We start from the raw sequence: 12,454 nt of genomic DNA, 5'->3' as shown, positions 1-12,454 counted from the left end.
GATGGAACTTTAATCTGGCTTCTGATTGAGCCAAGTGTCCTTGTAGAGTCTCTAAGCATCTGTTTTGGAAATATATCTGACATTATTCAAAATTTGTACAAATTAAGCCACCCTTGGGTTATAATTCAATTTTTCTTTATTGAGAAATGTATTGTAAACAGTTTTTTGCAATCAAGTAAAACTAGCCTGTACCCATTATTTATTTGCCTATTAACTGGCCATTTATATTTTGTGATTAAACTCTTAATGGATTTAAGAAAGCTTATATTGTACTTCTAAAATTGTAACTTGTTTATAAAATGTGAAGTTGTTTCCTAGTTTTAAATAGCTTTTACATAGGTACTTATTTTTGAAAGACTATTTAAAAATACCTAAAATTATGGTGCTTTCACCTTTGAATAACAGAAACCCCAAAAATCTGCCTTAGGCCAGAATGAAGTTTATTTTCTTCCATAACGAAGATTCCAGAGATAGAGAAGGCTCTAGGGCTTGGTCTTCAAACACTATATGAAAAAGGTACCAGCTTGGTTTGTCTGTCTGTCTTGGTTTGTCTTTAGACGGATTTCCTTCGTGATCACAGGATAGCTGCCATTCAGTAGCTGGAGCAACAAACATCCTTTCATTCCAGCAGGGAAAGAAAGCAAGAGTTTTTTTTTTTGTCATTGGAGACTAAAAGTTATTTCAGTTTTATTGGCCTAGTTTAGATCCCATGTCCATACAGTTTTTGATGATTCTCCTATTTACAGAAACACAGAAATTAAAATTAGTGTGGGAACACGTACTGATTAAGTAGTTTTTTTAGTCCCTTTGGCTTGTTAGGTAGAAACTGGACAAATTGCTTTTCATATTGGGGGTAATAAGTATTATTGGTCCAGGTATATTGTAAGGAGATTGCATTACTAAATAAATGTTAGTGACATATTCTCAGGAAACTCCTATCTATATTATCACTACTATTTATCTCCTCCTCCAAAAAGAAGACAATATAGTTCTTTGGACTGGTCCTCAGCAGCTTGTCCTGCCATATGTATCTAAGTTAGTTAGTTTCTTTCCTTTTCTTTCCTTTCCTTTTCTTTTCTTTTTCTTTCTTTCTTTCTTTCTTTCTTTCTTTCTTTCTTTCTTTCTTTCTTTCTTTCTTTCTTTTTTTCTTTCTTTCTTTCTTTTCTTTCTTTTCTTTCTTTCTTTCAATTGTAGCATAATGTATATATAGCGAAATTTTAAGTTTTAATAATTGAGGAAGAGTACTGGAAATGAAGAGTTATAAATTCATGACAGAAAGATCTTATTCTGTATTTCAGGTAGGAAAATACTGGTACATAAGAGAAAAAGTCCCTAAAGGAGTATTAGAGCAAATGTCAGTGTCAGGTTTGGATCGTCTTTCCCTAGATAATAGTGTTTGTGTGCAGATTTTCCAGGGTGTTTTTTGTTTTGTTTTGTTTTGTTTTGTTTTGTTTTTTTGTTTTTTTTGGTCAGTTTGTCCACTGTTCTTAAATTTCTTTTCCTCCTTTGTGTGTCAGAAATGCATTACTGCAAATACCATTTATTTGGATTTTGTGATAAATTGACCAGAGATAGTTTTAAACATAACTAAACAATTTGATAAGCAGCTAATAGAATAAATAAGGAATCTGTTTACCTCTCTCAGGGCTTAAAAACGAGTCAAGGCATTCTAGATGTCTTCCTCTGTCCCTATGCCTCAAAGTCTCATTGATTTTTCCCCGATGTTTATCTCTGGAATCAGTTCTCCATATTCTAGTTTGGATCCTATTTGTCTCTTATTTGGACTTCTAATCTCTGTGCCAGAATATTCATATGATATAGATTGTTCTTCATTTTGCATTCTTTTTTTTTTAAATTTGATAGAATATCCTAGCATTTTTCCAAGTGAGCGCATAGATCCTCTCATTTTATTTTTAGAGCTTTATAGTATTCCAAATTAGGGATGCATAATGTATAATGTCAAAATGTCTTTCTTGATGTTACATATCATTGTATCCTTCTTGTTAAAAATTGCTCTCTCTGGGGGAGGGGATGGGTAAAAAAGGCAATGGGGATTAAGGAGTGCACTTGTCACGAGCACAAGATAATGTATGGAATTGTTGAATCACTGTACTGTACACCTGAAACTAATATTGCACTGTGGTTAAGTAAATGGAATTAAAATTTTAAAAAAAGGTGCACTCTTTTCTCCTATAATGAGTATTCTTAGCACAGGGAACATTCACTTCTCAGGGATGGGTAAATCTGTATTATGTGTGGGCATTTTAAAACTGTAAAATTTTGATATTCCTTGGTTGAGGATTTTTCTTACAGTAAGAACTACGGCTATTTTAGATATTAGAGATGACAAAAGGTCCCTCATGGTCTGACCTTCTTGCCATCTGCAGTCTCCTCATTTTGAACAGCTTGCCTTATCCTTGGCTGAAAATCTTGTTTCTTTTTCTTTCACTCCTTTATGTTGACGTGTGGTTTTTACTCTGTTTTAGGACCCTTTCTGTCTTGTCTTGTTCTTCCTGAAGTTTTGTCCCATGATATTTTCCCTTCTCCTAGTTTGTCACACTGCTAGTGAGCTGTTATTAAGAGCACCTGTCATTTCCTTTAAGCTCAGCTTCCCTCTACCTGCTTTTGAGCTGCTTGGGGACAATGTGATAGTATCATATGCATATTTTTAGCTTATTGGTAGTGTACATAGTAGTACACACAGTAAGAAATGAAATGTCTGATTACATGAATGAGCTATAGTGGAGGAACTGTAGAAATGTACTAAGTATATTTATGTTTTTGTACGAAGTAGCTGAACTTTCAGTAGTGACAGTTGACAAATGTTTTTTGTTAATAATTTGGACTTGAGGAAGGGCTTTACTCAAGTGTATGATAATGCGGGAAAGAAGATAAGCCTTGAGAGGTAAACTTTCAAATCTTCACAGGGAGGAAGAGAGCAGATATGCAGAGTCTCTGAAGAAGCAGAATGAGTGATGGGCTCTGCAAGCCTTGGCACTGCCTGATCAATGGTACTGATGCAGCTAAGGGCCAAATATGCCACGAGGGGTGTGGATGTATCGGTCTGCTCACACTGTAAAAGGAGAGGGCCAGAGGTTGAAGCTGCTAGTACTCATCACTGCATAATATGGAAGATTTTTAATATTCGGGTTTCTGCCCCTTTATAAAGACATAAATGCAGGGGGGTGTAGATGGATACCCTAGCCTTTCTTTGCAGGTGGAATAGTGATTAAGAGAAAGACTTCAGCAGACAGGGTTGAAATTATGCCTTCGTTACTTGCTAGCTGTGCATCCTTGGACGAGTTTCTCGACCTCTTTGTGCCACAATTTATATAGCTGTAAAATGGTGGTAATAGTAGTACCTACATCATAGAGTTGTGATGATATATGTAATACTCTTACAGCAGTTTCTGTTGTAAGTACTGTGTACTGGGTGGTGTTATGTCCTGAATACCTGGGTCTTCTGTCTCTTCTTATTCTAAAAAATCTGTACTTGTTCAGGTTATCTGACTTCCTGTTTAAGTTTGTCTACAAAGAGAATGTGCTAGATATGCCATTACATGGGTGGTGATCCTGTGACACACAAATGTCCTTTGTGTCTCTGAGTCATGATTCCATTCTTGAAATTGTTTCAGAATTCACTTTCTATCCAATGTGGCTGAAGGCCAGACCTAGGGCCTATTAAATCCTTATGGTAATGACTGCCTTTCCATGACATCTTTTGAGAGCCAGCCATCCTATTGTCCCCTGACAAGTCCACATCTCATCCCAGCAGTGGTGTGGGCCCAGGTAATCAAACTGTCCACTTATTTCTGTATGTATTGTATGACCGACAGCTAATGACATATCCTGTTCATCCTTTTCTAGTGAAGAAATATATGAAAGCATATGAAATACATTCACACAAAATATGCTCATATTAAAAAAATATTTGATATGTGTTGGAATGAACTCCTTGAGTGTAGGATTTGGGTCTCTATTTCTGTTTTACTTTGTTTTGTGTTTGCAGGGCGGGTCTGAAATTGGTTCAGGCCTAAAAGATGTGTGTGCAACAGGAAAAGGAGTAATAAGAACAGGGTTTGTTTTTAAGACTGTTTAGGAAGTGGTTTTGGTTTTAAGGCAACATAATAAAACCTTTAGCTTTATTCTCTATGCCATGTTTCTCTCTATGTTCCAAGAGGGCTTCAGTGTTCATATTATTTTAGCTCACATTGTTAATTTCCTGCTGTAGAAGCCAGGGCAGAAGGCATGTTTCTTCTGAGATTTTTATTTTATTTATTTATTTTATTTTATTTTTTTTACTTCTTCTGAGATTTTTAGATCAAATTGAGAGGCACAGAGAATCTGAAAAAATCCATCATTTTAAGCCAGGTAGTGAATGTCCTACTTTATTGATGACCTTGAGCCTGATAACCCACCCAAGGTCCAGTCCATTGTTACTGTCATGATACAGAATTGGGCAGCTGTATCACAGGGACTGGATTCAAGGCAGCTTTTAGGGAGTGATCGTGACTGACATATTCAGTCAAATAGTCTAGTCTATAAGAGCTGAGAAAATGGCTAGCTTTTATTTGAAAGATTTATTTATTGAGAGAGAGAGAATCCCAAGAAGACTCCAGGCTGAGCGTGGAGCCCACTGTGGGGCTTGATCTCACAACTCTGAGATCAGGACCTGAGCCAAAACCAAGAGTGGGCCACTTAACCACCCAGATGCCGCTACCTTTAATTGGAATGCTCTTCCAGGGAAAGACTGTTGTGGGGATATAGGAGTACACTATTTGTGGCCTGGTAATCGTGTTTCTTTTCTGGGACTATTGAACAAAGTACCACAGACTAGGTGGCTTAAGTAATAGAAATTTATTATCTCAGGTTTCTGGAGGCTAGGTCTCTGAAACCAAGGTTGTCAGAGGATTGGTTTCTTCTGAGAGCTATGAGAGTGTGTGGTTCTTAAATCTTGATTGTTTATTTAAAATGTCTCTTTTTGGTAATTTGATTTACTGAAGATGATTTTATTAGTAATGTAGTTATATACACAATTTGGTTGCTGAAATGTTAAATATGATTAATAAAACTAAAAATGTTTACAGAATTTACATTAGTAGTTTTATTTTAAAAAATTGGTCCTTTTGGTCACTGTATTCTTTTTCAAGGGAATTATTTTTAATAGGAACATACCTCCTACATAATGGTATGACAACTAGGAGTGTTATGTCCAAACTGATTTAAGTTAATTATATATCAAAATCTCTTTAATCTTTTGTATTACAGTGTATCTAAAGAGAAGGCTACAGATTTAAAGTAAAATGAAATCTGATTAAATTATTAAACTGATTTAAGTCCTGTGTTCTGTTCATTCTGCTACAATAAATATGCCTTCTTCACTTCAGTATTAAATTTACAATGTAGCTGTAACCTATAGGAATAACAACCATGTTTTCTTTTAATATTTCCCTTGGACTTTGGGTGTTTTAACTTTGAATTTTTATGTTGAAAATGTTAGTACTAGTTAAATTTTTAATTTTTTAAATTAAATCTTGATTTCTTTTTTAAAATTTTATTTTATTTCAGTTCAGTTTGCCAACATATAGTATGACACCCAGTGTTTGTCACATCACGTTGCCCTCCTTAATGCCTGTCACCCAGTTACCTCATCCCTCTGCCTACCTCCCCTTCTGCAACCTTTTGTTTCCCAGAGTTAGGAGTCTCTCATGGTTTGTCTTCCTCTCTAATTTTTCCCCACTCAGTTTCCCACTTATCCTGGTTTGTAAGATTTAATTATTGTGACTTAACTGAAGAATTTACTCCATCCTTCCAAAATGAGTGCATTATCTGTTAAGCAGATGGCAGATCTTGTGAACTAAGTTTTGCCATTAGAATAACCCCTCTATGTCTCATTCAGTTAATTTGTTTGAACATTTTCCTAATAAGTATGTTCATGAAGTGAAGTTGGTTGGTGGACTTCTCTCTTCCCTCCCTTTATTTCTTTTTTCCTTCCTTTTATTCTTTGAAATATGTAAGACTTGCAGCAGTTACAAAACCTACAAAACCAGGGGAAGCTGGGTAAAAAGTACTTTACATAACATACTTTACACTTTACATAACCATAGCATAATTTCCAATAGTAAAGAAATTAACATTGGTACAGTACTATTAACTAAGTTACTGATTTTATATAGGTTTTACCAGTTTTTCCACTAATTCCTTTTTCTGTTTCAAGATCTAGTCTTGGAACCCACATTTCATTTAGTTGTCGAATCTTGTTAGTCCCTCAACAATGTGTAATAGTTCTTTACTCTTCTTTCTCTTGACCTTGACACTTATGAAGAGTACTAGTCAGTTATGTTTTAGTATATCCCTCAATTTGGGCTTGTGGGAGGTTTTCGTATGATCAGATTGAGGGTATGCATTATTGGGAAGAATACAACAGATATGATGTTCTTTGATATGCTCAATATATGGTATCAGTGGTACATGAGGTTTTATTACTAGTAATATGGCTGCTTCATTGTTTGTTTATCTTAAATTCAGGGGAGAGTAACATAACATAAAATTAACGATTTTGAAGTAAATAATTCAGTGACATTTGGTACATTGACAGTGTTATATAACCATCACCTACCTATATCTAGTTCCAAAATGTTTTGATCACTCCAAAAGGATACCTGTACCCATTAATCAGTTACTCCCAATTTGCTCCATCCTCAAACCCTTTCCCACCCACATCTGTCTCTGTGGATTTACTTATTCTGTATAATTCATATAAATGGAATCATTCAGTAAGTATTCTTTTGTTTCTGTTTCTGGCTTCACTTAGCATAATGTTTTCAGGATTTGTCCACATTTTAGCGTTTATCAGTACCATTTTTCTTTTAATGGCTAAATAATATTTCGTTGTATGTATATACCACAGTGTGTTTATCTGTTCATCCATTGGTGGACATTTGGGCTGTTTTTGTTTCTTGGTTATTGTGAATAGTGCTGCTGGGAACATGCATTATATGTATTTGTTGAATTGCTGGATCATATGGTAGTTCCAACAAACTTTCTGGTTCAGATATTTTTAACTCTTTTGTTTTTCATTTGATTAAATAAATCTAATTTTGTTATAGAATAATATGGTAACACAAAATCCAAAGCAAAAGTACTTCATAGATTTTATATATACATCAGTTTTAAAACCCGAGAGTATTTGTCATTCTGATTAAGCTATGTATTTCTGGATTTGATTGTTGATGGAATTTATCTGTTTTTCCCATTTAAAATGATAATAAGATATGCTGCTAGAGTCCGTGAATTTGTTGTATGCTTTGTATTATCAGTTGATGTTGTATTGATTTGTCCTTATTTTGGACAGTTTATTTCCCACCATAGAAGAATTTCACTTAAAAAAAAAAAAAGAATTTCACTAGTTTAAGGAAACATCTATAATAAATACTTGAAGAACAGCTTAAGGAGCCTTTTTATACTTTTAAATATTTTCTCATTGCACATTTGAGATTTTTTTAATGTAGTTTTGAACCTTTTTTGTAATTCATTTTCATTTTCTTATGATAAGCATAGTGTAGTATTGATTTTTAAAAATGCTTTAGGGGCACCTGGGTGGTTCAGTGGTTCAGCATCTTTGATTCAGGTTGTGATCCTGGGGTCCTGGGATTGAGTCTCGCATCAGGCTCCCTACAGGGAGCCTGCTTCTCCCTCTGCCTATGTCTCTGTCTCTCTGTGTCTCTCATGAATAAATAAATAAAATCTTTAAAAAATAATAAAATAAAAATGCTTTATACTTTTCCATATAGCAGATAGAGAAAGGGTTGATAATTCTACTACAAATCTGTTAATAAAATGGCAAATGAGAAAGAAAGTCCTTTATTGGAGAATAGATCAGATCCATAAAGACTGTTCTTTAGACCAGTTTTACTTAATCTTGAGTGAGAACCTGGTGTATAGTCTCTGAACATATTTCCACCAAATAAGAGTTGGTTGTTCTTCATTGGGTTAAGATAAAATCTTTGTTCTCCAGGTCCTCTTGTTCCAAAAAGACCACTCTTTTATGCTGAAACTCTGTTGACCCAGGAAATCTGCCTTTACCCTTCAAATAAGTTCTGGCGGACCTGAAGCTTTCAGACAGAGTCAAAGGGACCTTGAACTTCTGGTTTTGGTAAGAGTTTTAACTCTGGCATTTTTGGCCTGCTTGGGCGTTAAAAAACTCTAGAATAAAACTCATGGTCTACTCCTGATTCAACAAAAGACATCTGATATTGACGCTAATCCTGTTAGCCTACTGGTCTTTATTGAGGTGAAGAGGGTAATTATGGAATTTTTGTGGAAAAAGTAAATTAATGGACATAGTATTTGAAAACAACTTGAAGCCACATAAACTTTTTGTTTTGTTACTAAGTCTCAAAAATCATTACTAGGAGCACCTAGACTTATAGGTCTGGTGATATAACTTATGGTAGAGAGATACCTGTGAAGGATAAATGGTAGCATGTGTCTCTTGGACTAATGTCGTGCCATTTCTAGTATATAGGCTAGGGGAACCAGATTATTTGACTTCTTAATACCTTTGTTTCTTTGTTCATTTTTTTCTCTCTTCACCTTCACTTCTGGGTCCTCTGATAGTTGTCTAATGGTTTGTGGTGTTATTTGTTGTGAAACTCTGCCTCAAGCTATTGCTGAGATTTGGGCAGCTGGGTGATTGGCAGTTAAACATTGGACTCCACATTCAGGACTTGGATTGTCTGTATTCTCAGATGCTCATTGATGATAAAGCCATATATTGTAAACATCTTCTTTTCTGTTTTTGGAAACTCATTCTTTTTGATTTGGAAATGGACTAATTATTTGAGTGTTTAATTTTTAAATAAAAATATTCCTGAATATTTAAAGATTCTTTAGGTATAGCTGGGTAACTATACTTAGTAATACTGTATTGTGTATTTGAAAGTTGTTAAGAGAGTAGATCTTAAAAGTTTTCCTCATAAGAAAAAATTGTAACTGTATGATGATGGATATTAGCTAGGCTTAGTCAGATAATCATTTTGTAATATATACAAATATTGAATCATTATGTTCTACACCTGAAAGTAATAAAGTATTATATGTCAATTATATTTCAATAAAAAGACTAAAAAATATTTTTCAATTCAAATCCGAGAGTTCACTTTTAAGAATAATTGAACTTCAACTAATTTTTGAAAAAGGGATATAAAAAGTTCTTGATTTTTTTTTTTAATTACCAAGGAAAAGTATATGCAGTGATCCTAATAATAGTAATGTTGCCATGTTGTTGTTTGTTAGCAAGTGATTGAATTGATCTGATAGTATTAGGAGTACTCTAATAAAATGAATTAATTTTCATGTGTGAACACAGTATAAAATCTGAATGCTTGTTTCTTTAGTTAAAACTTCTATAATGAAGTTTAAATGCTCAGAGATGCCATACCCAAAGTCACCATTTTAACATTCACCACTTTGCACATTAAGCCACCATCTAAGACTTTAGACTTACATCAGTGGGTAGCATGCATTAAAGATGATCCCTTTGTATAAAGGGAATAAAATTCCTTCAGCAACTTTAAACCAGGTGAAAAGAAGAGAGTGCTTTCATAAATACAGAGCTACTGTGTGAAAGCCTTGCTTTGGAGTCATGGAACTAAATTCAAAAGTGTGACATACTGTTTTCTTTCTTTTAAGGATATCTATTTGGCTTGTCTAGAATGTTCTCTCCTCTTCTATCTTTCTTGTGTATTTTTCCTTATGAGTAGGAGAGAAGAAGTAAAAATCAGTTTTACCTACTTGAAATTATGGTGTTGTTATATTACTTTTAAAATTAAGCTGATAAATTTAAAAGATGGCTTATTTAATCATATGCATATATTCATCATAATTATCAGAATCCAGCCATTTCTTCTTTTTTGGGGGGTAGGGGAGGGGGGCTGGGCAGCAAAGCAAAGTTTATTGAGTGATAGTAAAGGAAAGTTTATTTAGTGAAACTACATAGCTCCCAAAGAGGAAGGGGACCCAAGAAGGTTGCCCTGAATCTAGCCATGTCTACCATCTCTGATGCATTCCAAGCCACCACTCCGTCTCATCTGGAACTCCTAGGAGCGTCTTAACTGATGCCTTTTTATACTATACTCCTCCCCAACAAGTTTGTTCTCTACATAAAACCAAAGTGATTCTTTTATAATGAATCAGGTTACTCAAAAATTCCACTTTTTTGCTCATTGATTTCTAAAATCTTACAATGAGCTTTGTTCAAGGCCATATACAGTTTGACTTTCTAAAACCTCATCTGTTCTCATTCTCTTCCTTTCCCCTATTGCAGTCACAGTGGCCTCAGTGATGTTCCTTAAACACTGTAGGTCTGCCCCATATAGGGTCTTTGCTGTTGCTCTTCCTTTTTTTGGGGGGGGGGGCGGGGGGAACCCTTCCCTTAGGTGTCCATAAGGCTTATTATTTCCTCAATTCCTTCAGATCTCTTCTTAAATATCACCTTGTTAGGTCTTCTCTGAGTACATTAACTAAAATAATCTTGCTCTTTTCTCTACTTCCAGCCTCTCTTATTTCCTTTACCTTGCTTTACATATCTCTGAAACACTTAGGAAGCAGGCCTCAGTAATTGAGTGTGAGCAAGAATGGTACAAAATAATTGCCATGGCCAGCTGCACGTGTGGGGATGTAGTATTCAGAGATCAGGCACAGGTTTGGTGGTACAGGGTTTAGATAACTGGGTTCAAATTGTTTCTGGGTTGTTGAGTTACTTTCTCAGGGCTTTAGTAACACAATCCCGAAAACAGGAGGCTTAAAACCGTAGAAATTTATTGCCACAGTTCTAGAGGCTCAAAGTCCAAACTCAAGAAGTTGGCAGACCGTGCTCTCTCAGACTGCTCTAGAGGGGAGTTCTTTCTTGTGTCTTTTGGCTTCTGGTGTTTGCCAGCAGTCTTCGGTGTTCTTTGTCTTATAGATACATCATTCCCATTAGATGGCCATGTTTCCTCTGTGTGTCTTCAGGTAATCTTCCCTCTCTGAGTGTCTGTTTCTGTGTCCAAATCTCCAGTTTTTATAAAGACACCAGTCATATTGAATTAGGACCTACCTTAATGACCTCGTTTTTTTTTTTTTAATTTTTATTTATTTATGATAGTCACAGAGAGAAAGAGAGAGAGAGAGAGAGAGAGGCAGAGACACAGGCAGAGGGAGAAGCAGGCTCCATGCACCGGGAGCCCAATGTGGGATTCGATCCCGGGTCTCCAGGATCAAGCCCTGGGCCAAAGGCAGGCGCCAAACCGCTGCACCACCCAGGGATCCCAATGACCTCGTTTTAACTTGATTTCCTCTATCAAGACCCTATTTCCAAGAAAGGTCACATGCTGTGCTGTGAGATTTAGGACTTCAACATATCTTTCATTGATGAGAGAATTTCACTGAAAAATTAATAAAGAACTTGATGAATTAATATAGGGTAGGAGGTCAGGAAAGACACAGCAAAGGTAAATCTTGGGTTTCCCTGCTTACCTGAGAGAATGCTGGTACCATTGGAAGACAGTTTCCAAGCAAGGTGAGAGTGGAGGGAAATGAATTTTGTTGTAAACCTGCTGATTTGGAATTGTATGCAATAGCTTTGTTCATGATAGTCAGAATTCAGGGGAGAGATTTGCATCTGGATAATTTGTTATGAGATAGTTGGGTTCTCTGAGGGAGAGAAGATGGAGGAGAGCTAAGTCTAAAAAGGAAGCTAAAGAGAAAAGGTTACTTTGTTGAAGTGGATGCCTTCATCCATTATAGAAAAAAAGTGTCTTATGAGGGGATTTATCCCTTTACTCCAAATGTCAGTTCTAGTAATGTCTGGATAGTGGATTTACTAGCTGAAGTGGCCGCTGCATGAACAGAAGTAGAGTTACCAGTTCCTGACAGCTGCGAGTCAGCCTCTGGGCATCTTGCTAAATTTTCAAATATAATTATACAGTAGACTTCCTTTAACAAATTCCGTGTTCTCAGCTATAATTATAACTGCTTTTCTTGCCTGTAGCCTGTTCTTTGTCTTACTATTGCCCTCCTTATCTCCCCCTGCTGGTTAGAATTATCCTCTGGTCATTTGGGATCTGATAAAAGATGAAGTGGTTTGCTGCAGTTTTCTTTCTCCTAAGCATAGATTTACCAGTGCTAGCCAATTTCCTTTCTCCACTCCAGTCTAAAATACATTTCCAGTAATACAAAGTAGTGTTTTAAAGCATAAACTAGCAATATCCTATATTAAAGTAATTTTTATTTTGAAATAATATGGAAATAGAAATTTAGGTACCTTGTAAGCTCTCTATGCAACTGTCAGAAAATGACCACCATGACTTATCCAGTACTCCTAGCAATAGTCAAGAGACTTTCAAATAAAATCTTGCTCATGGCCATGCTTTAGACCAAGGTTTTTTTTGTTTTGTTTTGTTTGTTTGTTTTT

At 35.5% G+C, this 12,454-nt stretch overlaps 1 protein-coding gene across 19 annotated transcripts in view; it reads left to right on the top strand.

Annotated features, from left to right (window-relative positions):
- TBC1D5 (TBC1 domain family member 5) overlaps positions 1–12,454 on the top strand; it is a 546,849-nt gene that overhangs the window by 65,105 nt on the left and 469,290 nt on the right. For 6 of the 19 annotated variants that reach the window (XM_072792899.1, XM_072792882.1, XM_072792892.1 and 3 more), the window contains one exon: positions 8,018–8,155. The exons of the other annotated variants lie outside the window; for them this stretch is intronic. The gene's annotated coding sequence lies outside the window, so the exon portion shown is untranslated. The remainder of the gene's footprint in view (positions 1–8,017; positions 8,156–12,454) is intronic. 19 annotated transcript variants of the gene reach the window in all.

This window comes from Canis lupus, chromosome 22 (genome assembly GCF_048164855.1).
Source record: "Canis lupus baileyi chromosome 22, mCanLup2.hap1, whole genome shotgun sequence".
NCBI classification, from domain to species: domain Eukaryota; kingdom Metazoa; phylum Chordata; class Mammalia; order Carnivora; family Canidae; genus Canis; species Canis lupus.
Note: the sequence above shows the minus strand (reverse complement) of the source record. Positions and strands in the feature narration are given on the sequence as shown.